Below are 26,817 nucleotides of genomic sequence, written 5' to 3'. Positions count from 1 at the left end.
TCCGTTGTAAGTAGTTTATACCGGCATCTCACCTGCTCTATCGTCGTCGCCGTACATGCATTGCACCATGCTTATTCTATCAAACTGCTAAATGCAGGCAGAGCATCTTCAATGAGGTCATTTTTTTACTATTCTTAAGCGCTATTGGATCGGTTGCCATGGTAACCAGTGTTTAAACACAGGATACAAGGAATTTGGTTGATAATATGATGACAATAAGACCTCCCTGTTGATTGTTAAATGCATGTATTGTGTGAGATGGGAATTAAAAAAGCATTTAGAAGAAAAACATTTAAATTTTTTTCTATTCGTAAAGAATGTCTTTTATGGGTAAAATGGTAAATATGAATAGAGTAACAGTTATGTTCAAGATAAGTTTTAAAGCTACAGATACTTCCCGGCAAACACAACACATTCCACAGAAAACATTTTAATGTTGGATTATATATTATAAGGCTTTTAGGGAATATATTAAGGTATAAAATGTTTAAAACAATATATTCAAAAACATTTTTGAACACCTGCTGCAAGACATTCTAACATAATGTTATTTTTAAGTGTTGACAAAATATATTGCAAAAATATTTGTTGTACAATAACATTTTAATTACATTTTTAAAATGTTATTGTCAGCATTGTTTTTCATATAAAATATTTATAAAATCCTTTCACCCATAACCAAAACATGTTTATGGACAACATGACAACAGGTTCGGAAAATTGAACATGATATTGACGTAGTCTCAGCATACATGAACAGAATGCACAAATGGGAACATCCCTGACATTGGATTTACATTAAATTCTATACTAATGGTGTCATTGTGATATACACAGTACAATAATAGCAATCCAATAAAATTAATGTAAATGGTAGCTATAAAAATTATGAAATTAAGCGATGATATCAATAGTACACTGGTCCTATAAATATGCAATGTAAAAATACAAATTATAAAATTTGAATAATTGAGAATAATTAATATTGTCAATGAAGCTTAGTTAAACTACCAGCAAACACAAAAATGTTTTTAAAATGTGTTATAAACATGTTTTAATTTTGGTCAAAACATTTTTAATAACATTTAAATGTCAGGTTATAAAAACATTTCTGAAACATTTTCATTTGAAAAATGCAGACAACAACCTTTTAAAAATGTTGTCAAAATGTTACTGTAAAATGTTTTTGGTAAACAAAATTGCAAACTTTTTTGTCAACACTTAAATAACATGTATTAAGAATGTTTTACAGCAAGTTTTCAAAAATGTTTTTGAATGTGTTCTAAACATGTTTTGGTTTTGGTCACAAAGTTTTAACAACATTTAAATGTCAGGTTATAAAAACATTTTTGAAACATTTTCATATGAAAAATGCAGACAACAACCTTTTAAAAATGTTGTCAAAATGTTAGTGTAAAATGTTTTTGGCAAACAAAATTGCAAACTATTTTGTCAACACTTAAATAACATACGGTATATAAGAATGTTTTACAGCAAGTTTTCCAAAAAAAAAAAAAAATTTGATTGACATTATCAAAATGTTTTAATATACGGTACCCTTTATATAGAACAATAATAAAAACCCACAAGGAACGTAAAGCAAACTTTTTATTTAAACATTTTCAGTCAAATGTTTTGCTGGGCTATATTACTGAGAAACCTATTCAATATGACCGAACAATCTGAAAACATAAATTACAAAATTCTGAGATGATGATATCAAAGATACAGCGCTGTCCTAGTTCTATCAGAGTACAATTCCAAGAATTTCAGCTCAATTTTCACCGGACACCTCGCGCCACAAAATCACCTCAGGGTGCTGAGGAAACGTTAATGAAAAGGTATATAAGATGACCCACAAATGGGTCTCTAATCTAATACACAATATGGCCGAAGTTTTCTTATGTAAGCGGGCATATATATATTCATATTTTGATCAAATGCCAATTCCAATCAGCAGAAATGCGTAAACTTCATTTCAAGCATTAGAATATACACAACATGCTCATCTATCAGTACAAAGTCCTTTAACCCTTATATTTGTACATTCATACAATGACCTTTGGATATAATGGGTACAAAAAATCATCCTCAACAACTTATGGTTAAAATTTCAGTAAGCAGTGTGGTATGGAGATGAGTGAACTGTGCTTTTGAGAATGAGTCTATTTTGGCTGGTAGTGTCACAGTGGGTAGGTTGTGACAGCCAATTTTTATCCAGCTGAGGTCACAGAAGACTATTTCTGAACGGACCGACCGACCGTTTGACAATCTTTGCTATTGAATTTATTGTGCAAATCTGCTCATCACTTATCCCTGCCACAATTCTAACCAGTTCGCATGTCAACCAATTTATGTAAGCATTTGACAAATTTCTGACAATAACAAGAGTCAAATTAAGTGAGATACATAGCAATTTTCTTGTAGAGGCTGACGTAAATTGGATTCCAAGAGTTTTATAAAAATAATTGAACACAGAAAAAGGTTTTGACTCCGAAACGTATAGCCAAAAAGCCAAGCTATGAGATTTTGTTGTTATTGATAAAAATGATATACATGGTCGCATGTCATGAATTGGTCATCTTTTGTGTAACATAATGTTAAATGAATTTATCAGCTCACACTCATATCTCTAATGTGACTAAATGAAAATTGGTTTCTCACATACAGGTCAATTTTGTCTCAGAAAATGCACAAAGATCCTTATTATTTGATATGAATATGTCGCTTTTTACTACTTCCAAGCGCTAATGAAAACTACACATGAAATGTCCAAAGCCCAATTTACACCATTATTATGTTCACGAGCCACAAAATATCATCTAGGTTGCGAATACACCAGTGGTCAGACACAGCAATAATTGAACACTAAGACATTTACTCTTTTAGATGATATATACTCCATATCCCCGCAAGATAAAGAGGTTAATAAAATCATCACTTACATTAACCCTTATATTGCGGAACCATACCTGAGAAATGAAACATAGTCATCAGAGTTCAAATTTTCAAAAAATTCAGAAATTTACCTTTTGGTGAACATATTTCAAATCAGCACGTAAAATGCATTCAAATGAGTACAAACAAGCCTAGTATCCAAACAGGCATTCTTGAGATAAAAATTGCAATTTTCATCATTGTTTTAAATTTTGGTGACTTTTGTAGGGTTTATGCCACAGCAGTGTGCAAAGACTCATCAGAGATGATATTAAAATTAAGGGAGCTTGGTTTCTACCACGTATAGCGAGCTATGCATGGCAATAAGCATGGTAGATAGAAATTGCCTTAAGTGCTCCGATGAATAATGCTACCATCACCTGCAGAATGACAGTTCAATTTTGGTTTCAAATTTTGATCAGTTTATAATTATGTCTCTGTGTGATCTCTGGTTGAATTGGCTGAAAGTGAAACTAAGAGAAGATGAGAATAGGGAAGGTTTGATGATCGAGCAATAGTTTTACCCTTAAGGGGTTAAGTATGGGTGTGAAAAATGGAAATGTCAGGAAAAAAATTAATGCCTTTTGTGATGTGTCATTGCAGTGCAAGGCACAATTTGTATGAATCAAACCTGATTCCGGATTGGTAGCTACATGGTGCAAGGGTGTTGGTGTTACCCCTCCCTCTCCCATGCCAATCTGGGGGCCGGAGGGCCTGTGTCCCCTATACCATAGACCGTCGATACAACACAGATTGTCAGTACATGGCGCCGGTCCATGGTGAAAAAGATCAACAATTCACAATATTGTGTATACTGGCAATTGCGTTGCGATGCAGTGCCATGCCGCATCGCATTGTACTGAGAAATACTGCATTGCGATATCGCAATAAAGTTAAATACATTTAAACTTGGAAATGCGACGCGTTGCGGTGAGTTGCGACAAAAAGTAATCGATATATCGGCAATGCACCGCATCGCAAAGCAATTGCGGCGTAGTATGAACGGACCTTAAGAGTGTAGTTACAATGTAGGCAGGTGTTTGCTGTGTATACACATAACACTATTTGGTGTAGTTTATGTCATTTTCATTCTATTTTGAATGTGATGGATTACATGGAGATACGAAATGGATTAAATTTAAATAAGTGAAGAATGAGCTAAATAAAGCAATTGGACATTTTTCTGATATATTTTTTTAGAAATTCACAGTTCTGCAACTACTGATCAATAAATTTAATTAAAAAATATTCTAAAAAGCACCACATCAAGCAAACATCATTAAGAAAATTATGTTTTGGTACAATAATTCAAACCATATTGTGATCAAAGCTGCCATTTTAAATGGGTGTCCACTGCAGACAACAAGGTCCAAATTTTCATTAAAATTTCGAAACTTTCAGAAATTTGTACATTTGAATGGTATTTTAAATCAGCATGAAATATGCATTATGATGAGTACAAACAAGCCTAGCAGGTTCTTAAAGACAGCTCTTGGTATGAGAAAATATCAAAACTTTTCACGTTGAAGCCTATATGAGACTCGTTCTCACAAAATGAGAGAAAACGATAACGAAAAATAATTCTGAGAATTGTCCAGATTCATAATTTCTGGATTATCAGCTTTAAGATGATACCAAACTTAGCCAGGAATGCTCCCTGACTTGGTGTGATAATTTCAATGATAATTTTGTTTGTTTCTCATTGTTTTCTTGCATATTTAAAAAAACAATAGCTCCTTTCTTCCCTGGCGACTTTCCGCTCATTTTGTTTAAACAGGTCTCATATATGGTCAGCACGCGCAAAGTATATAACATGAAAACAGTGTCCACCTCCTCTTAATTTTATGTATTTTTATCTCTTTTCATTTCAGTTCCATCTCAGAGAAGTTATCTTACCCTTCCCAGAATCCTTTGCAATATAATACATCCCCTCACTTTGTACAGTTTTCCTTTGTTTTTATTTTGAGAATAGACTGGCTAAACAAAGGTGGCTAGTCAAGAAATAAACATATTTTGCAAGATCTGGATGTGCTCTGTTCACTGAGGTATATTTCGTCACTACCGCGACCCATGTGACACAACATAGCAAATCAGTACAGGAAATTGAAATGGAAGAAATGCATTATGGGAAGTGTAAGATATCTTCTGGTTCCATCTACTCATTCTACATGCAGCTGCATCTCAGTTGTTATGATCCAGATCCTTTATGTTTCCAGTTAGATGAACTGCTTTACCGTTGCCACGGTAATGGTGACAACAAACCATGCTTCAATAGCAGCCAAATGAAAAAGCTCTCCACACGTGCACCAATTCAGTCTCTGCCTCTACAATACTTTGGCCAATAATTGGTTACTAAAATTATGTTTTAATAGTGGTGACAAAAATACAGGGCTGAAATGATTTTGGCTACAAAAATATTTGTTTCCTGCAGGTGTTCTAAAACCAAGATATGCTATTTATTATTTTAATTTATTTTAAGAGGGGTTTGTGATGGAGGTCTGTAGCCCAGGGGGGGTCACTCACATTATGGCCTGTACACCATCCGCGATAATAAAAACGTGTAAAAAGGGTAGTTTTTCGTGGGTAGGCACGATACGCGCGGGGTCACTCACATTATGGCCTGTACACCATCCGCGATAATAAAAACGTGTAAAAAGGGTAGTTTTTTGCGGGGAGGCACGATACGCGTATCGTGTTTAGGGTGTCAAAAACATGAAAAATTGGAAAAAAGGGTAGCAAAATTGCAATTGCTGATACGGGGAAATGAAATTTAGGGTATGAAATTTGATGCAAGGAATAAAATCCCTGTTTAGGGTGTGAAAACAGGCATGTGTTAGGGGCCTACCTGTTTAGGGTATTGTTTTAGCCAAAAATTAAATCTTTGTTTAGGGTGCTTTTCAAAAGTTGATTATCGCGGATGGTGTACAGGCCACAATAGGAGTGACCCCGGTCTGCAGAGGATGCACACCACAAAATAACATGACAACTGAGGACATATAAATGTATATGATTCTCTTCCCTATCAGCGTATGGCATACAAAATATAGCAATATGATTATGTCTTGTTGCTCTTTTTTGGTTTGACTGACAATTTCCCTCAAGCTTACCAAATTTCTTCCCGATTTCCACATTTTTCCCACTGCGCTCTTGCATAACATACCGGTAAGAGTAAAATACCTGTACCTTAAGTTCCTGAACCAATGTGCCATGCTGTTTTAAAACAGACTGAAAATCACTCAGTGTTATTTCCACAAAAGTGATAGTAGGCCTACTGTTCAAAATAATCAAATTTGACGACAAACGTTTTTGGTTTTTCCCCAAGCTTGTAATAGAATTTTTGTTTTTAAGTTTTGCCATCACAATATTCTGAGTAAGAAAGTTGCAATTTGTGCAAGCCAAGCTTCATCAGACAAACAAACAAACAAACAAATAAACAAACAATCCTCTAGGTAACACTCTTAACCTTTAAAGCATTACAAAGTCTTGCATTGCATTACATACAGGTACATGCTTATCCCACTCAAGGAATGAGTCTCCGACAAAGACCAACCATTATGACTGTGCCAATTACTTTAATATCACCTTGACAACACAACATTCATGATCACGATGCTGTTCTTCATAACCGTTTTATTCACATCCTCGCAACCATGCATCATATTTAATTCATAATATTATGAATTGACTTTCAGCTTTATGCAATATAGCTGTATATCTAGTCTTCTTACAGAGTTATATACACCAGGCACAAAAAGAAACTCGTCAGTTATATTCATCCTTGCTGTTCAATAACTTGATAATTTTGGATTATTCTGAAATATACATTTTGTTAATTGGACTTTTCTTTCTCATTTGACACCATGTTCGTGAACATTGAGCAAGAATTGACCAAGATATGCGCCTCCAAACTCTCAAACCCCAAAATGAAAAGTTGCAATTTTAACGATTCAATTGTGCCTGTTACACTGTGTGATTTATTGATTGGCCCGTGGTGCTTGTGTGCAATACAACGATGCGTTCCCATTGAAAATCGTTGAAAATGCAACTTTTGATTTTGGGGTTTGAGGCTTTGGAGGCACATATCTTGGTCAATTCTTGTTCGTTTTTCACGACCAGGGTGTCAAATGAGAAAGCAAAGTCCAATTAACAAAATGTATATTTCAGAATAATCCAAAATTATCAAGTTATTGAACAGCAAGGATGAATATAACTAGTCCCAAACAAAAATGTTTGGTAGACTCATAACCGGTGCGATCTTACCTTTCCGATGTTGATTAAGATACTTCTTGCATCGATCCCGAGATGCGGAAAAAACCAATAGTCATTTTGTCCCACATAAATGAATAAATAACAAAAACCCCGATCCCCGAGTGGACTCACCCATTCGGTGACGTCACACTACGATAATCACCCCTTATCCGACTTGGGCAGCCCCTACTCGGCCAAACTTGTAGAAGGGCGGCGGGGTCGGATAATCAACATCGGAAAGGTAAGATCGCACCGGTTATGAGTCTACCAAACATTTTTGTTTGGGACTAGACTCAGTACACCGGTCGATCTTACCGTTTCCGATGTTGATTAAGATACTTCTTGCATCAACATCTGAAAGATCGATCTAGCAAGTAACCGACGGATGGAGGTACAAGATTGGCCAGCATCTGATAAGGATCGGGAGAGTGGGTAGCATGGTAATCGCGAGGTCAAACTATTTCCCCCCCTCACGGCCGGAAACAGAAAGACTACGTGAACAGCCAAAAACCCCTGAACTGAAAGTTCAGTGGTTAAGAATAGAAACACTGGTTCTTACCATGTTGGAATTCTGATTGTCCGCAAAACACCTGATACCCAACCACCATATTATCTCCGCAGAATAGCCCTGGAGAACTTATCGCCTGCTCGTTGGTTTACGTTTTGTAGTAAACCGTGGAAAAGGACGACGGGTTCTTCCAAGACACAGCCTGACAAATCTCTTCTATGGGGACCCCCCTATGGTAGGCCCACGAAGATGAGATAGATCTGGTTGAGTGGGCCTTGGGGCGGCGTCTTTTTGCCGCCCCGAGTCCACTAACACCTGGACCAGCCACCGTGCAGAGTCTGTTTAGCGGCTGGACCGTGCGGTTCTGCGTGAGTGATAAATAAGCGGTCATGAGCCCCTCTTAAGGTTTGTGTTCGGCCAAGGTAGTGCTGTAGCGCCCTCACGGGCACCACAACCTGTCTTCGGCTATTGATTGAACCCTGCCCAATACTGGGGAGGAAGAGGGGCGAGTGTCGGAATGTACTTCGCTCATTTTTGCAAGGAAATCCGGCGAAGAAACAGCGTCGCTCCGTTGTTAGTAATGGAGGCTGACTTGAGACTGCGTGCAACTCTGAGCAGCGCCGTCCCGAAGCCAACGCCAGAAGAAAGGCCGCCTTAAGAGTGACGTATTTAAGGGTCGCTTTTGACAAGGGCTCAAAAGGGGGACCCTTAATATACTCCAAGACTGTGTTGAGCCTTCCTTTCCGGCGGGCGCTAGTTGAACATACCGTCGAGAAGAAGACTTAGGGACCCATCTGAATTGATAGTCGACCGTCTTCAAATCCCGATGAATCGAGAGAATGGCTGACTTATAGTTGGCTATCGTTGCCTGCTGAAGTCCTGACCTGAACTTTTCTGTCAGAAAATCTGCCACTAGAGGCACAGGGGCTCTAGTGGGAGAGGTATCTCTCTAATCGCACCATGCGTAGTAGGGAGCCAAGCGCTGACTATACGTGCGGAGGGTAGACTCGTCTACCCCGGCGATGAGAGAAGCAGCTTCTGATGAAAAGCCTCCCTCCGCCGCACGTTCCTGATAAGGGCCATGCAGCTAACTGCAGGTGCTCTAGTGGTAGACTTGGTACCTCTCCTCCGGGCATCCGGAGTAGCTTTGGTAACTCGGGGAGTACTCGCGGCTGAGCCGCTAGTAGATCCACCATCGGTCGAAACCACAGGTGTTTCGGCCAGAACGGTGCTATCAGAATGACGTTGCAATCCTCCCTCCCGATCTTGGTCACCACCCTTGCGAGCAGTGAGATCGGGGAAAGCGTAAGCAGTCATTCCTCCCAGTCTCACGGACAGAGCGTCCACGGCGAATGCCTGTGGGTCTGCGACCCTTGAGCAATACACGGCAGCTGATGATTTCGATGAGATGCGAACAAATCTATCGAGGGTGGTACATCACCTCGAAGATCGTCTGGGCGACCTGCGGAGCAAGGGACCATTCTGTAGGTCCCGACACCTTTCCTCGTGACAGATCGTCCGCGAGGATGTTGGTGACTCCGCTATGTGCATCGCTCTCAACGTAATCTGCCTGGCCTTGCACCACCCTATCAGGCGTAGTGCGTGCAGGCATAACCGTGGTGACCTGGTGCCCCTTGTCTGTTGAGGTAGGCCACCACGGTTGTGTTGTCTGTTTGGACAACGATATGAGATCCACGATCACCTTCTCGAAATGCTGGAGAGTTCTCTCCACTGCCCAAAGTTCGAGAAGGTTGATATGGAACTCCGTCTCCGTGGCCGACCATAGGCCCGAGACTGAGTCCCGTGGATGTGGCCCCCCAGCCCAGCTTTGACGCGTCGGTCGTCACTACGTGGCGCTTGACCGCTGGTGCAGGAAACCTGACACCTTGAGTCAAATTGGGCTGATGGGTCCACCACCAGAGTTCCTCTCGCGATCTCCGACATCGGAACCGCGAGGGATATTGGGTGACGACTGGGCCTGTAAAAGGCTAGAAGGTGTAGTTGTATAGGCCTCATGTGAAAGCGGCAGTGCGGTGCGAGGTCTACCATACTGGCCATAAGGCCCAAAACCTTCATCCATGCCACAGCGGGTGCCCCTCTGACTCGGCCAAGAGTCGGGCACACCTCGCCATGTTCGTCACCCTCTCGGTGAGGGCACCGCGATCCCTCCTTGAGGTTGATCTGGGCCCCTAAGAATAGTGGTGTCTCGTCGGGACCAAATTGGATTTCTTGACGTTGATCAGAAATCCCAGGTCCCGCACCGTCACGGACTACTAACTCCACGAGACACTGTGTCTCCAGCGGGTGCGTCCGTAAATGAACCAATCGTCCAGGTAGCAACACATGTTGACTCCCCTGCGCTCCAGGTACGCTGCCACCGCCCTGACCAGGAGTGTAAACACTCTGGGGAGGTGGACAAGCCAATGGCAGGCATCGAAACTGGTAAGTTTGACCCTGTACCTTGAAGCGTAGAAACCTCTGATCTTGAGGTGCGATCGGAACATGCAGTTATGCGTCCGAGAGATCTCGCGATGCCGCCCACATACCCTTGATGGGGCAGGCTAGCACCGAGCGAGAGTCTCCATTCTGAACCTCTTGGGCCTGATGAACTCGTTCAACGGCTTGAGGTTCAGAATGGGCCTCAGTCGCCGGTCTTCTTTGGAGCCAGAAAAACGTGCTCCAAAACCCCTTGGTGAAAGGGGGTGACCGGGACAATCGCTTGCTTCGTGAGAAGCTGAGTGATCTCTGACAGTAGTGCCCGACGCTGGGGGCCGTCTGGCGGCACTACCGTGGACCTCTGAATCGTGCAGGCGCACGAGGGGTGGCTGGTAAATTCCAGCCTGTAACCCCACTGACCACTGACAATACCCAGGCGCCCGGTGAGATGGCATGCCATCTCTGGGCGTAATGCAATAGCGGCCGCCCACAGGGGAATCCCTGTGGGAAGTCCAAACCTGCCGGCATGGACTGTCGACCGCCCGTGCCCTCAGGACCGATCTGGTTTGCCACCCTTAGAAGAACGGCTCTTCTTAGGGGCTTGCCATATACGGTCCAGCACTACTCTTGCGCTTCCCAGTTTTCTTGGGAGGTGCTGGAGTAGCCTCGGGCTCGGGTGTAGTCTGTGGTGCGCGTCCTGCTGAAGCCGGAGCTGGCGCTGAAGAACGCTTAGAAGACTTCTTCTTCTTGTGCTTCTTCTTCGCCTTACTGCCCTTCCCCTTGGTCAGGGCAGCCTCCGACTTCTTCAGAGTGCTCTCATTGGTGGCCTTCTTTGCCCGGTCCTCAACCGTGGCGCAAAAGGCCTGTCCAAAGAGTAGCCCCTGTCCCACCGAGTCTGACTTCTTCATTGCATCAGCAAAGTCGGAGCCGTAAGTTGACTGGAGGGCCAGACAGGCATTCCCCCGGCGGCGAGATGACATCCTATGGGCTAGGCCCATAGAACTCTCGTTGAGGTTAGCTGTTAGCACCGCTAACAGATTAACCTCGCGGAAGAGTTCCGACGGTGCCCCGTGGTCGCTCGCTACCTGCCTACCGAGGTGCTCGGCAAGCGTGGTAGCGACGCTAGAGACTCTGAGAAGCGAGCGTGCTCGCTTATCGATGAGCTTTAGCTCCTCCTCCCACTGGGGGGAGAACGACCCGTGCGCCTTGGCCGCTAGCGGCAGGCGCTTTGCAACGTCTGGATCCATGTCAGGGACCCTGAGGTAGGTTTCGTAGTCCTCCTGCGAAACACGCAGTGGAAGCGTGCAAGCACGCGGGCGTCGAAGCTCCAGCGAGCCTGACAGCCCTCGAAACCTACCCTTGAGGTCCGCCGGGAATGCAAGTGCGGGCGACCCTTGTGTGGGCCAGCGCTAGCTGGGCATCCTACTGAAAAGATGCCCTGGTCCTCCTGAACGGACTCCTCCTGAGAGAAAGCCAGGCCCAAACCTTGGGCCACACGGCTCATCACCTCAGCGGTGTCCGCAGGCAGACCATTGCTAGCGAGTTCCTCACGGGAAGCGGGGAAGGATACCTGAAGCTAGCTGCACAGTCTCATCAGACTGTGAGTCGCTACTGGTTTCATCTTCCGACTCCTTTCCTCGCCTTCAGACTCTGACTCACTCTCTGATGAGGAAGAGATCTGACGACGGGCATCTGAAGGTGGACAGGGAGGTGTCGCCACCGTGTGGCTAGCCAACTGAACACCAGCAGAAGAGGGAGTACTCCCGCTAGACCCGAGATGCTAGCTATAGCACCCGGGATCCGCGACGCTCTCGCTGCTGTCGCCCTAGCCATAGCAGTGTGCGGCCTACCCTGAGCTGTATCAGGGTTAGCCACTCGCCGCCGGGTTGGGTAACAACTGGTGGTACTGCTTGCCCAACGCTAGGTGGCACTTGCCACGGTGGTAGACCGTGGAAGAAACCACCCTGCGGCGGATACCACGGGGCATACCCTGTTGGTAGCTGACCCTGAAAGGATCCGCCACCAGGGAAACCCCATGGAACGGCAGTACCAGTACCGCCTCCCCCTGTTGCCACAGAGACTGTGGTAACCAGGACGAGTACTGCGGTACCTGCGTGGTTGTAGCGTAGGTGCCCGGTAGGGCTCCCGGCTGCGTACCACTGTACCCATGCCTCACAGCGTTCCCCGCTAGAGGATCAAGCCGTGTGTATGGGTACCCGCTATACTGGCTGTCCCTTGGCTAAAAGGAGCTTGCCTAGTATCACGGGTAGCTGAGCGTGTATACCCTCGATCAGTCACCTCGCTACCTGAATAGGCAGTATCAATCAATGGAGCCATGCTCCGCTGAATAGATAGTGATCGATCATAAGAGGGTAATTGACCCATTGACTGTAATGGATCACCCACGCTCTGCTGGCTCTCGAGGACATAAGTGGGTTGTTGATCAGCCAGGCTGTTCAAACTACCTACCCTAACCTCTTGAGCCTCGCCCAAGGTCGCTGTGTGTGGCGGACCACTCACGGCAGCTATGGGCGCGTGCATAGTGGCTACCACTGAAGTCAAGCCGTGCTCGTCTCGGTAGCTGCCACTGTTTGCACTTGGGTCGCTGTCCCGTGAGAGCCTGCGAGCCCCACCCCGGTATAGCCGCTAGCCAGTCCCGGAGGACAGCCGGCAGCCATTCCAAGGCCCAGGGAATCACTCGGCGGTCCCACCATGGAACGCTGCCGTGTGACCACCCCAGTTGGTTCTGCTAAGACTACACCTGAAGCGTTAGCCCGGTATTGTCTCTGCTAAACCCATGCACGCGTTTCATTCGACCCTTGCGGGAACGAAAGGCGTGCTGCGTGCGTGGATCAACCCAGGCAAGCCCGGGTTCCACTGGCACGCTGCGTGCTACAGAACCGGCCGAGGCAAGTCCGCTGCACGCTGTATGCTAGGATTCAACCCAGGCAAGCCGGGTACCCTTGGCATACTGTCCGTCGCCGGCTACTTCATGGTGCTAGACCCGCTCGTTAAGCCAGCAATAGACGGGTGTCCACCTGCAAGAAGCTCGCTAGAGATCTCACTGGTAGACTGGTACTCGCCTGTTAGGGCAAGTACCGCCCTGCTGCCTGCTACTAGCTTAGACGTTAAGTCAGTGCTTTCGCTGGCTGCTAGGCCTTCGGGCTCGCTAGCAGTCCCGGAGGGTCCGCCTGCTTGCCCGGGACCGGAGCCCCAGAGGTTACCTTAGCGTGGCCCTTGCCGGCAGCTAGTACCTACCATATCAATCTTACCTGTAGGCTTCTGTTTCTTAGTCTTCGTCTTCTGTCTGTGTCGAAGACCTACACGAGCGCTACTTTCTAAATCCTCGAAGTGGATGTCCGATAAGCCTATGCAAAAGGAAGCACACTTATTTGATTTAGAGCAATCCCTGTGGGTGTAGCAGAGTGGATGCGGGTCCCACTCTGCCACAAGGGAAGGGCATGATTGACAAGGCCTGACATTGTAGTAATCGGGGCGTACAGCACTACCCCCGAACACAAGCTCAAGCCCAATAAACAGACCCACACGCACAGTGGCTGGCGCTGATGTAGTGGTATGATATAAAAATATATATACAAAGGGATGAAAAACTGAAAACCTTTTGGGGAAGATTTGTCAGGCTGGTCCTTCGAAACCCACCGAACTCTTAGCAGTAACTCGTCATCAGGCCAGCGTACTGAAAGATATAACGATAGAGCACACCATAAACATAGCGATAATCACTCACCATACATGTATACACAGTACTGTACAAACATCTATTGTAACTTACTAGTCTGCTATAGTTGTTTTACGTGAGAACAAAAATAAAATGGCGTCCCTAAGGGCGGCCATTTTGAAAACGTGTCCCGTATATGAACGGAAACACACACACAAGCTAAGTTTTGGATCGTTTTGTCACTTTTCTAGCCGAAAAATGTCGTCAAAACTATCTCCCTAGCGACTATACTGGTTGGTTTTTTCCTCCGTGTAACAATCATACTGTATTTTTTGTCCTTTGGTTCGTAATGATACTTAGCGTTGGTAAAGAAAAATCCACACGTCTATCTCATCTAGAAACCAAGGAGGATAAGGGGTGATTATCGTGTGTGGCGTCACCGAATGGGTGAGTCCACTCGGGGATCGGGGGTTTTGTTATTTATTCATTTATGTGGGACAAAATGACTATTGGTTTTTTCCGCATCTCGGGATCGATGCAAGAAGTATCTTAATCAACATCGGAACGGTAAGATCGACCGGTGTACTGAGTCTGACGAGTTTCTTTTTGTGCCTGGTGTAGTCTTCTTACAGAGTTATATACATCAAGGGTGAAAATAAGTGGGCTACAGGCCTTGTTTAAAGCCCATTTGCCTACTACCAGCAGGGGCTGTCTTTTGGAATTTGCAGGAGAGCATTAAATAGCTCTTCTGGAACCTTCAAGGAGAGCTGTTTAGAGCATTTACAATAAAATGTAAAGAGAGAATGGTCAGCTAAGGCGAGCTAAAAATCACTCCCATATCAGAGTTAAAGAGAACAGTAGAGAGCGATTGCTCTCGCTCTTCTCAAAAGGCAATCCCTGATTTTAGCAACCCAAGCAGGGCACAAAATTTTTTTAATTATTATTACGATGGATATTTTAAAACATATCTCATGAAAAATAACCCTTGTATGTGTGTACCTTTTACCATTGAGTTAACAAATATTTTTCACAGAGACTATGAGGGAAAATCACTCTAGTCTTAGCCCCAGTTGCTAACAGTATTTCAAAGTAACATTGAAAGATTTTTTGGGAAAAATTTTGGCTCACTGCTCCAAAAATACCCACAAAAATGTAAATTAGACTAGTTTTCCATGATTTAAACACTAAATTCCGTGATTTTCGGTGCATGGTTTTAAATACTAAATTCTGTGATTTTCCGTGATGTGATTTCAATTCCGTGTTCACATTCACATAACTATAAGTGTATGTCTACTCACCAATTTACAAAAGAAGTTACTTACATAAATATACTTTTAGTTATTTTATGATTGATATCTTTGAAGACATTCTTCATTTTCATTATTTTTACCTCACATTCTCAATCATTATTTGGTCTTCATTTTTATTTTTCACAAGGAAAAACATGTTTTCTGTGAATTTCTGTGTTTTCCAGGTTTTTTTTCTTAAATTCTGTGAATTTGTCCGTTTTTCCGTGACACAGAAAACTTGCCACTTTAAATTAGACAATGCTATTGATTTATGTTTCCTCAATTGTCTCAAAATTGGTTTTTCCTGTTGAATTCTATAGAAATGGATATATACCGTAACCACCCGGGTATAAGCCCACCTACGGGTATAAGCCCACCCCTTATTTTTCAAAACATTCTGGGAACAAGGGTGCACTCGGCTATAAGCCCAGTACTAAATTTTGGCCAAGTTCTTAATTCAAATCAATGCTTTGCTCTCATATTCAAGAACAAATATAAAAAAATACCAGTTGATAATTAACATTCCACACTTATAATTTTAAGAAATTGACAGATGATAGAAATTACTGGTACATTGGGCATTTACAAATGGGGTGATTGTTCTTATTTTTAAATTCAAGCACTAGCCCTTCCTCGGTTATAAGCCCACCCCATTGAAATCTGCCATCTAGGGGGGTGGGCTTATACCCGAGTGGTTACGGTAATTGTTACTCATATTTTTCATTGAGTTACATTGTTTGTACTCTCTCTGGAAATCCTCAAAAAAAATGCTCAAATTGACTCAATTTTATTTTCACAGGGCCAACATCGCGACATATATGGCCTCAGAGTAAACGCTCAAAAGTAATAATTTAAAAAAAAACACTTTTCTGTGAATCCTGCAATATAATAAGATTTCTGAATGCTTGTCTCGGAAGAAATCTATATATAACTATGCAGAGAATGGTTGCGCCCGTAAGATGACGTTTAAAGGTCATCATATTTTGACCCGAGAGGTCGTTTGTTGCCTAGGGGCTTATTGATCGGCGTGTGTGGCAACGAGCTGTTTGGTCCAATAGCTGAACAGGTTTGTTCGAGTGTTTGCAATATTGCATGGACCATGGGGGCAGACCTTTTAAGAAAGGTTGGCTTTTGTTATCACATTCATATCACAACGCATTCAGCCTTCATCCGAGACGGATCAGAATATTTTTATTTTTATTATAAATGCATATTTTTATTATAAATCCTTGTCAACACCTGTATTAGTTTAAAGCTTAACAAGGAAAAATATAACGCTTTGTATGAAGTACATCAATTATAATATGAAGTAACAATTCATCATGACATCTCACCGAGTGAGTGATGGAAAAATCATTGTGTTGACTGTCAATCACCAGTGATAACATGATTTTCCTCCTTTTGTTTCCTTTCTCTGTCTATGGGTGATGCAAAAATTGGTTACTAATTTAACTGAATTGATCATGACACTATAGACACTTAAACAGCAACTTGAACGAGTTTAATGATATTAAAAACTTGTTCCTATACATTTCTGGCTTTATGGCTATACATTTTCGCTCTCTTTACTGCCTCACCATTCCCGGTCACCATTGCTCTGATGCTCACTAAGCCTTACAAATCACATAAGACAAAGGAAAGATCGTAAAGATCCCAAAGTGTTTTGATAGCTTCCTAAAGCTCATTCGGAAAGCCCAAGTCCACCTACTAAGCATGTTAAGGTTCAATTGAAAGACTATTCTAAAATTAGTGTGCATGACTCAGTCTGTGGACTAGGTGCATCTTGTGGTGTAGTGTGGACTTCTGCAGAGCTAGTTCTCACAGCAGATGTATCACTAGGATCCACAACATGCTCATCTATCAGGGCACACTAACTCTTATACATTTAGTACATTCATTCAATAACCTTTGAAAATTTGAGTACAAAAACTTATACTCTGAAACTTGAGGTCAAATTTTGCACTATGATTGTTTAATTGAGGTTGTTGAACTATGCCATTGGGATGAGGTCATTGTGGTCCATGGTGTATGCATGTACGGTACGTATAGATCAAGACTGTAAAATGCTCCTTGAAAGGGACAGGGCAAGGCTTTCTGTAGATATCATTAATCCTACTGTGAGTGCAAGAAACTTTATGCCCCTTGAAAGGGACAGGGCAAGGCTTTCTTTAGAAATTATCAATCCTACTGTGAGCGCAAGAAAGTTGCACATGCATTGTGCAATAGCTGCCTGATTGTTTTATTTTTAAATTATTCCCCCTGTATCTCACCCTTCCCCACTCCCTGGACAACATGGTTTCATTCAACATTGAATTGGGGGAGCAGGGGCAGAGATTTTTCTGCAAGGATTATAAGTGAACATTAAAAAAAAGGGAGGGAAAAAGTGTGGATTCTTGAATTTTACCCAAACGTTTACATTTCAGCACATCACATCAAAGCTCCCATATTTGGGTGCCCCATTCCTTTTTTAAAGGAATTTTTATTAAAAATGTAGGTTGGGTGAAATAATACCAGAGAGTAAATGATCCAAAACAAGAAACAAGTCCAGCTGGTATACATGCCATATAGAGGGGAGTGTAATTAATGAGTTACACTTACGATAATTGCAGCTATGTAGGTCAAATTCAATGCATCTAACTGTGAAACCTAGAATAACTTAAAGCGAGGAATTTGCTAATTAACTCTTACTCGTATAACATGCTTGAAGTGTAGAACATTTGATTTTATGCACAGTTGAGTGCAACCTACATGATCGACCCACTCTTATGGACTGAATGGTGATTATCATAGAAACTTGCAACCTAAAAATAACCCCTTCATCATGGCATGTTAAAGAATAATTGCAACAAAAAAAAAGTAGACAAACATATCATGTTCATCATCATGATCTTTCTGTGCCCAGCAAACACAAAAATAGTTTGTTTATTTTTTTATAGTTTTTTGGTTGTTTTTTTTACTTTTAAAAAGGAAAGACAGTTTTATAGTTTTTTCTAATTACAGACCCATTATTATTTATGGCATTATTATGGTTGATGAATCTAAGTGTGTGAAAGTATTGGATTCAAAACATATCAATGAATAATTTGGATGAATTACGCCCAATATTTATTGGTCCCGCTATGAGTTTTAATATTGGACTCGACTACGTCTTGTCCAATATTTCAAAACTCAAAGCTCTACCAATATGGGCTCAATCGATCCAATTTTATATCAGGCCACGCGTTTTGAACTCGCCACCCAAAAATGGTGGTGTTGTTACGCTTTTCCAAATCGAGACTCGTTCAAATTGTTATATCTCTGCTTAAACAAAAGGTATTGAAGTGTGTTTGGTGTCATGTTGTAGCTAAATGTGTGCCCTAAAAGACCTCCAAAGGAGAATTGTTTATCAGCTAAGATAGTGGAGTTAGAGTTGTTTGAGTTCAGAATGACCGAGGTGGGGGATGAGGCGGTGGCGGATGAGGCGGTGGCGGTATGTGCAAAGTCTATGGGAAATAAAAATTTTGTGTGTGCTGCGTTGAATCAATTGATCATATCTTTGCATCCATATGGGCTACAGACATGGTTAAGAGCTCTTTTGAAAGATTATTTATTCTGCTAATTGTTTTTAATCATTTTGAACTCTTTATGATTGGTTTAGTCTATGAAATGCAAACTTTTATGTGCAAAACTACCTGTTTTCATATTAAACACTGTAGTAAGCAATGCGGATGTCTTCAAAATCTAAAAGTTGCCCTAAATTTTAATTACTTATCCTATCATAGTCAAAGTTTACATTTTCTGAGAGGAAATTTGATGAGGAATCTAAATATGGACTTACTTTTTTTGTATGGGCTAGGGGTAAAATGTTTCAGTTCAAAATATGTTGAATTGTAAAAAATTTGAACATATTTTGGGACACCCTGTATTCGAGATTACCAAACAGCTGTGATTTTTTTTTTTCTTCCAAAATCAGTGGGCTCCCCCTAACCTCTAACCAAATCAATGTTGTTTACTTTCAGTTTATAACTGCAAGTTAGTAATAAGCAATGCATTAAGTGACCCATTTTTTATTTGGATTTTTTTTATTCCACCCTGTATAACTTCAAGGTCACCCTGTACAATGAGTTGAAATGTGTATATTTAAATTGCTTATGCCTTCAGCTTTCCAAAAATGTATACTTTTGCTAGTTTAGGGTTGATAGTTGTGGAGATATTCTAATTTGAAACTTGATTGGTGTAAAAATTCATAATATTTGTGATGTAACGCTAAGGGTGGCGAGTTCAAAACACGTGGCCATCAAACTTGTGTCAAAACCGGTTGTTTATATTTTGTGTGTTGTTGGGTTTTTTAAACGCATGAATTCAACCAATTTTCATACACATGTACATTGTACAAATACAATTGTACATTCCATCAACCACTCTACAGTCTAGCCATAATAGATAGTCCCATCTATATGGTCCTGTGTCACAACCTGGGGTACCTTTTTGTTACATAGTAAAAAAATGAAATGTTTCAATTCAAACATTTTACCTACACGTCTCATTTGAAGTGGTTCATCCTCCTGAGCATTTTGACACCCTTTTTATGGAAATCGGTTTGAGAGAGTGCGGGCAAAAACAATCACTAAGTAGGTGGGATTTAACCCCACCACATTTACAAACATTCTGAGCAAGTATTATTCTTTTAAATGACCTTCTGTATGTATTTACTTCTAAAATTAGATGTCTGGGAGTTCATTTACACATTTTTTTACTACATTCAAATTTTTAATGGGGGTTTTAGATCAAATTTACGATACGAATCCCTCCTCCTAATCCTCCTCCACCTAATCCTCAACCCTTGGCACATTTCATGCCAAACGTCATTAGAAAATAATTTTAAAAATTTTAAACAGGTTAAAAACATGAGTAAAAAATAAATTAGCCTCAATTTAAGACCTAATTGAATCTTCAAAGTGAAACTCAAAAGACAGTGTTTTGAAATCCAAGCTGCACATCAAAATGTAACAAAACCACCTTTTTGGGTACCCCAGTATATGACACAGGATCATACTTTGACCACCAATTACTGAAGGAAATGGACTTTGACCATGCAGTTAAAAAGTCGGCATATCTATGGTGAAAAGGTCCTAAACACAACAAATTCTGTTGTTTTGTGTAAATTTACTCAACGATGTGCTGGCAATGTCAAAATGCATAATAATGGAGGATTCCACATGGGAAATGAGATTCAGATCAATGCATATCAATGTGAACTTCTTTTATGCGCGCTGACAACATCGCGCCATGAAGGCACCTACATGCACATGACATTGCGCCGTGAGAGCCCTACACACACTAAACACGCTGTAACGTCTCACTAAATGCACTCACTGCACAATAATTTCCCTATGCGGATCCGATCAGATCAGTGCCGTGTAAACAGTTGCTGTTATTGATGCAGATTTCGGGAGTGCGCATTGATGCAGATCCTTGGGTGTGGATCTCTCTTTCATGTGGTGGTGACCAATAAGTAGCAATCTGTAGTTTTCTGCAATCAGTGGTGGCGTCACAGGGGGGGCATGAGGGGGGGGCAAATGCCCGCAGTCAGAACTCTTGCTCCCTGTTGCCCCCCCCCCCAGTAAAAACCCCAAATTACAAAAATGTCACCTTTTGCAGTAATTTTATGCATAAAATTTGTTGATTTTGACCCCCTGAAATTCACTTTTCCCCTTCAATGCGCCCCCCCCCCCCGGAAAAAATTCCTGGCGCCGCCACTGTCTGCAATAAATATGGAATCTCACAACAATGATTGGGGGAAAGTAGGGAACTCTGTAACAAAATATTGCCATGCATGATTTTGAGGGCAATTATTGTCGGTCAAGAAATACATTATGAAATGGTGGTAAATTTTGCCATTTGACATTTTGTGCATGCTCACAGAGGATGCAAATATACCATATTTGTATGGCTATTGATAATGATATAGTGTAATAATGATGATATTATATTATTCTTTTGCACCAAATACTGGCAAGTTAGAAAAGTCCACAGTTCACATGGTTGACTCAAAACAAGGTTCTACCTCAAAGTGCATATTGAGTGTGATGTGTGCATAATTAAATGCCTTTCATCATATCCATGCTTTAGTTACAGCGTACACATTGAAAAAGCTGTTGCTAAACTGAAGAAGTGTAAAAACCACAAGCAATACACTTTTCCTTTGAGAACTGCCTTTTAGTAGCAAGATGGTGGATCATAATGCAAAGGAAAGGGTCAATTGGACAGAGAATTGAATGCAAAAATGTGTAATGTTATATAGCCAGTATGGTACATCGGTGTGTCAGGCCGCAACAAATCGCCTGTCCATAGCTCGGGGTAATCAAAATTGTTTGCGGGAATATGGGTAATTTTCGGGCAATTTCGGGCAACTAATTTTTGACTATTGCCTGCCCGACCGGGCAAGCTAAAAAATAAAATTTGTTGCGGCCTGCATTGTGTGACACTGATGTATTAATTATTTTCCAGGACATATAATTTCATACAACAAGACATAGAAATTTGAGAGCATTTGCATTAAGAACTGCATGGCTGAACACAAATTGTTAACTATCTTTCTAGGCAAATTTACGTCTTTAAAAAGATTCACTTTCCAAAACCACCCTATTCGGATGAAAAACATGTGAAAAATATGCCTCTAAACCTCTTTGCATTTTACTAGACCCATACTATCAAGCAACCACACAGAGGACAAAATGGCTATATAATTATGAACAAAGTATGATGGGATTCCTGCAATAAAGCCATATCTGCAATAGCTCCCATGTGCCATATCCACATAGATGTATACATTCATAGCATGTAGAAATTGTCAAATGTCTAGAAGGCAGCTATTGCAGATAGAGCTTTCGTGCATTATAACCACTAGAAGTAGTGCTGCAAATGGAGTAGATGGAGTAGACTGTTTACCGGCACTACGCAATTCCCACCTCTAAATATTTGATAGAACCTAGAATGGAAGATTTGTGTGTAATCAGCAGTAGCTTTGTACTGGATTTGTTCTGGGAGCTCAGATTGTTGGGCAGGGTTGCCACACATTTGCAGCCCAAATCACGGGTTAAATCTACATCAAATCACCTAAAAGTCACCCAAATATACTCAAGAAACCAATGGTTTCTATGGGACTTGAATCTACCGAAAATTGCACTGGCCAATGTCGAAAAGTCACCCAATTCTTTGCCTAACCATTGGTTTTTATGGAACAGGAATGGTCAAAAATTGCCAGTAAAATCTTCAAAAGTCACCCAATTGTGCTGCCAAATTGCGGGTTTGGCAACCATGGACAACGGGATCTAATACTAGTAACTGGCGTGTATCTGATTAGGTGGCTATGTGTTAAAAGTATCTAGCTATGTACAGCAATGAAATGTATGCCCCATGAATTATGAAGGGTTTTCTCTTTCAAGTCTTTTGAGATTTGATGTCTACCTTTCCTTGAGTCTTAATGTTCTGTGTGTCTCCGTTTCTCTCACACATTTGTTCACTATAAAACCTCTCGCCCACTCTCTGTCATTCTTGCTTCCTTGTTCCACCCACCCTCAATTATTCACTCACTCACTGACCCACCCACCCACTCCACTCCACTCGGTCGCTCACTCCACCACTCACTCACACCCCCCCACTCACTCACTCACTCACTCACTCCACTCACTCACTCACTCACTCACTCACTCACTCACCCACTCACTCACACTCACTCACTCACTCACCCACCCACCCACCCACCCACCCACCCACCTACTCACTCACTCACTCACTCACTCACTCACTCACTCACTCAATCACTCACTCACTCACTCACTCAATCACCCACCCACCCACTCACTCACTCCTCCCCCACTCACTCACTCACTCACTCAATCAGCTCGCTCACTCACTCAATTAAGCAGCTAGCTTAAGCTCACTGATTCACTCAATCAGGTCACTCTCCCACTCACTCACTCACTCACTATAAATCAATCACTCACTCCCCCCACCCTACCCCCACTAATACACTCACTCGCCAACCCACCCACCCCCACTTACTTGGTTCCTTAACCATGTTAACACTTAACCTCAATCAATCTCATTTTGTTTATGCATTTTATGATATTTTGTTTTTGGATTATGAAGGGTTTTCTCTTTCAAGTCTTTTGAGATTTGATGTCTACCTTTCCTTGAGTCTTAATGTTCTGTGTGTCTCCGTTTCTCTCACACATTTGTTCACTATAAAACCTCTCGCCCACTCTCTGTCATTCTTGCTTCCTTGTTCCACCCACCCTCAATTATTCACTCACTCACTGACCCACCCACCCACTCCACTCCACTCGGTCGCTCACTCACTCACTCACTCACTCACTCACTCACTCACTCACTCAATCACTCAATCACTCACTCACTCACCCACCCACCCACCCACCCACCCACTCACTCACTTACTCCCCCACTCACTCACTCACTCACTCAATCAGCTCGCTCACTCACTCAATTAAGCAGCTAGCTTAAGCTCACTGATTCACTCAATCAGGTCACTCTCCCACTCACTCACTCACTCACTATAAATCAATCACTCACTCCCCCCCCCCTACACCCACTAATACACTCACTCGCCAACCCACCCACCCCCACTTACTTGGTTCCTTAACCATGTTAACACTTAACCTCAATCAATCTCATTTTGTTTATGCATTTCATGATATTTTGTTTTTGGATTCATTCATTTCGTCATCTTTCACCCATCAATTCATTATCTTATTTTCACATCAAAACAATCAAGCTCAGGACTTGTACAAAGACTAATTTGCATCTTGACAAGCATGCTTACTATTTATTCCCAAAATAAAAAAAAAAAGTAGCATTTAAATTAACACAATTTTATGTGTGAAAATATCGGAGTTGTGTTTGAGCGGAATTCAAGACAGAAAATAAAATGTTTAGTTTGTAATTTTGTAATATTTGCAAATAGTATCTATTTTAAGTTGTAATTTGCCTCATATGATACTTCTGATAGGAAGTGTATAATAATGGAAATTTGACCTTATTCCCAATCATTGACTAGAATACTACATGTAGGTTTCCCATACAGATGAATTGCAAATTATTATTTTTTCATATTATACCAGGGCCTAATCCTTGTAAAAACTCCTGGTTTCAGCTGGCTGAAATAAAGATTACTGTCTAGATCTCAAAATATTATTCATAATTTGAGTAAAGCACAAATTTATCACTGTGAATCCACTATATTAATCACTGTCAGTCCTCATCGTCCTGTTCCGGATGTTAATTCCCACTCAGGAGTCAAACACTCCGCAGAATAAAGCCATCGATTTGCTATTCACCGAGTGTGTCCGTGCGTAGTTGACGGGTATTAATATCGGTAACTCAACACGGTTAAAGTAAGAGCTGTATGCTGTACCCATGTCTGATGTATCACGTTGCTTCAGTGCCGGTGTGCTCTATATTTTGTTGTTAGTCTTGCTCCCAGACTTGTACATGTATGTCTACACAGTAGGATGTGTAAACATCTGAACTTTGTTTCCTTCGTCTCTAGCTGCACCGGGTGACATCAGTAAATGGTTGAGAGTTCGCGGAAATAAGATTTTTAGCACCTTACTTGTTTGCCTTGAAAATTGTAACAAATTTTAAATTAGGGGTTCATTCATAGAATTGAGGGCATGATCGATTGTTTATGCCCAAGGTGGAGCCAAGGGCATTAACATCGATAATGCATTTAATTCTATGAATGAACCCCGTTCATACATCCCCAAACATTCAGTGATTGTTTTTCATCAAATAATAACAAAAAATAAGATGTAAGATTCTTAAAAACGAGATTTTCCTGTGTTTTTTCTATACCGAAATCGTCACGCTGAAGTAGCAGGGCATGAACATTGTTTATGCCCGGCTCTCGACCAATCATACGCGCCGTTATATAGCACAAATGTATGAACACTCATTCATTCAATTTTTTAATTTTGCTTGTAAAGACAGGTTACCCTCGTCGTAACAGCAGCACACAAATAACTGACGTGTAATGGTGCATGGTGCTATTCTACACATACATCAATTTGAACCCTGGACCTCCAATTTCTGGTCCAAAGCTCTACTGAAGCACTAATCTTATATATCTTACCTTAAGGCTGATGTATACCCATGAAGAAGCTCCTAGTGTATGCCATGTCCAACTATACTACTCTATGACGGCAAAGAAATAGGTCCTGCATTGTGAGGGGAAAAGACAAAAATGAGAAAAAATTATAAATTCATTATCCATTGTTAGTCTTATTTGAAAGTTCAAAATCTGCATTATAAAAGAAGAGACCTTTGTACATAATGTTTGCATTTTTACATTCCTAGATGCTAAAGCTGTGAAAATGGCATTAATTTTGACTAATGCCAGAGGATACTGTACTTAAATCGGTAACCACATAACATGGACATCATATCAAAACAGTGGATCTAGGGGGCCGAGCCCCTTGATAAGAGCTTCAAATATAAATAAAATTACAGACTTCAATATTGGGGGTGACACTGACATGCAGGCTTGGGCCCAGTTAAGGGTTCCCCTTTAAGAATCAATGTCACCTAGAACTGGCACCATTCTTGGACCGCTATGCCCTTCATCATGAGCATGAAGTGAGAAGCGATCAACCAAGCCGCAGTCTGCGGCCCTCAGATTCACAGCTGAGAAAGCTGATTGAATGTAGACTGGAATACTAGTATACTAAAGCAACAGAGCTCGAAAGTAAAGCTACGATCAGCCGAGCTAGTTGGTCATCCCAGAGAGTATCAGATTGTCAGATGGCACTGAGCTATCACCCAAAGGCCCAATTTTGGCTATCACCCAAAGACCCTCTTTCTCCTTATATTTGTCACCCAAAGCCAAAGGTTTTCAACTTGAATGACAATTTCCATTCAGCACATATTTAAATTATTACTTAGCCATTTGATGTACCAGTAATTAAAAAAGTTAAACTCATTAACTTCTGTTCTTATAGGCCTACCCCAGAGATTCTAGGTCCATCTTTCAACCTGTGCCCTAATACCCCATATTTGTTAAATATTTTTTCTCTGCAATTTTTAAGCATGAAAAGCAGGATGAAAAGCCTGGGGGCACATCATAAATTTTTTGTGGGTATGCACCCCCAGAATTTTGAGGTGATGGGTCTTTCGGAGCTGATGGCGTACTTTTGCTGTTGCGAACAGTCAAAATCAGGGAATGAGCAATTTAAGGGTCTTTTTAATAGAGCTGATATTATCAAGGGCCTTTCAATGCTCTATTTTTATCAAAATTTAGAGGTCTTTAGTCCCGGTCTTTGGGAGCTGCTTGGTCCAAATACAGGGGTCTTTGCAGGGGAACATACCTGTATGGTCATTTATATTGAGTTCACCCCCACCAAGTAAAAGTCCCCTTCCTATGAAAGTCTCAGACCTTCACCTGTATCAATTTCATATTTGAAGTACCCCCAGCCCAACAATAGTGCTATGACATCAGTGTGTTCACCCTGCTAATTGACAGCCCTAATCCCTAAGACTCAGCATATAACTGTCATAAGCTGATTATGTATCAAGTGATCATTTGGTCAATCATCAGCTTAAATGGATTATACATCAAAGGATTATCACCATAGATCAATACAGGAAATATATTGACAGTTATATTCTAATATTGTGTACAATAGTTCAAAATAAAATTCAAGTTCAAGTGTACACAAAGAGTA

At 41.5% G+C, this 26,817-nt stretch overlaps 1 protein-coding gene across 13 annotated transcripts in view; it reads right to left on the bottom strand.

Annotated features, from left to right (window-relative positions):
- Positions 1 to 26,817, bottom strand: part of LOC140144513 (muscleblind-like protein 1) — a 480,574-nt gene that overhangs the window by 439,530 nt on the left and 14,227 nt on the right. For all 13 annotated transcript variants that reach the window (XM_072166327.1, XM_072166329.1, XM_072166324.1 and 10 more), the window contains exon 2: positions 25,230 to 25,314. The gene's annotated coding sequence lies outside the window, so the exon portion shown is untranslated. The remainder of the gene's footprint in view (positions 1 to 25,229; positions 25,315 to 26,817) is intronic.

Source organism: Amphiura filiformis, unplaced genomic scaffold (genome assembly GCF_039555335.1).
Source record: "Amphiura filiformis unplaced genomic scaffold, Afil_fr2py scaffold_60, whole genome shotgun sequence".
Classification (NCBI taxonomy): Eukaryota; Metazoa; Echinodermata; class Ophiuroidea; order Amphilepidida; family Amphiuridae; genus Amphiura; species Amphiura filiformis.
The sequence above is the reverse complement of the archived record's forward strand: the minus strand, read 5'-3'. Positions and strand labels throughout refer to the sequence as shown.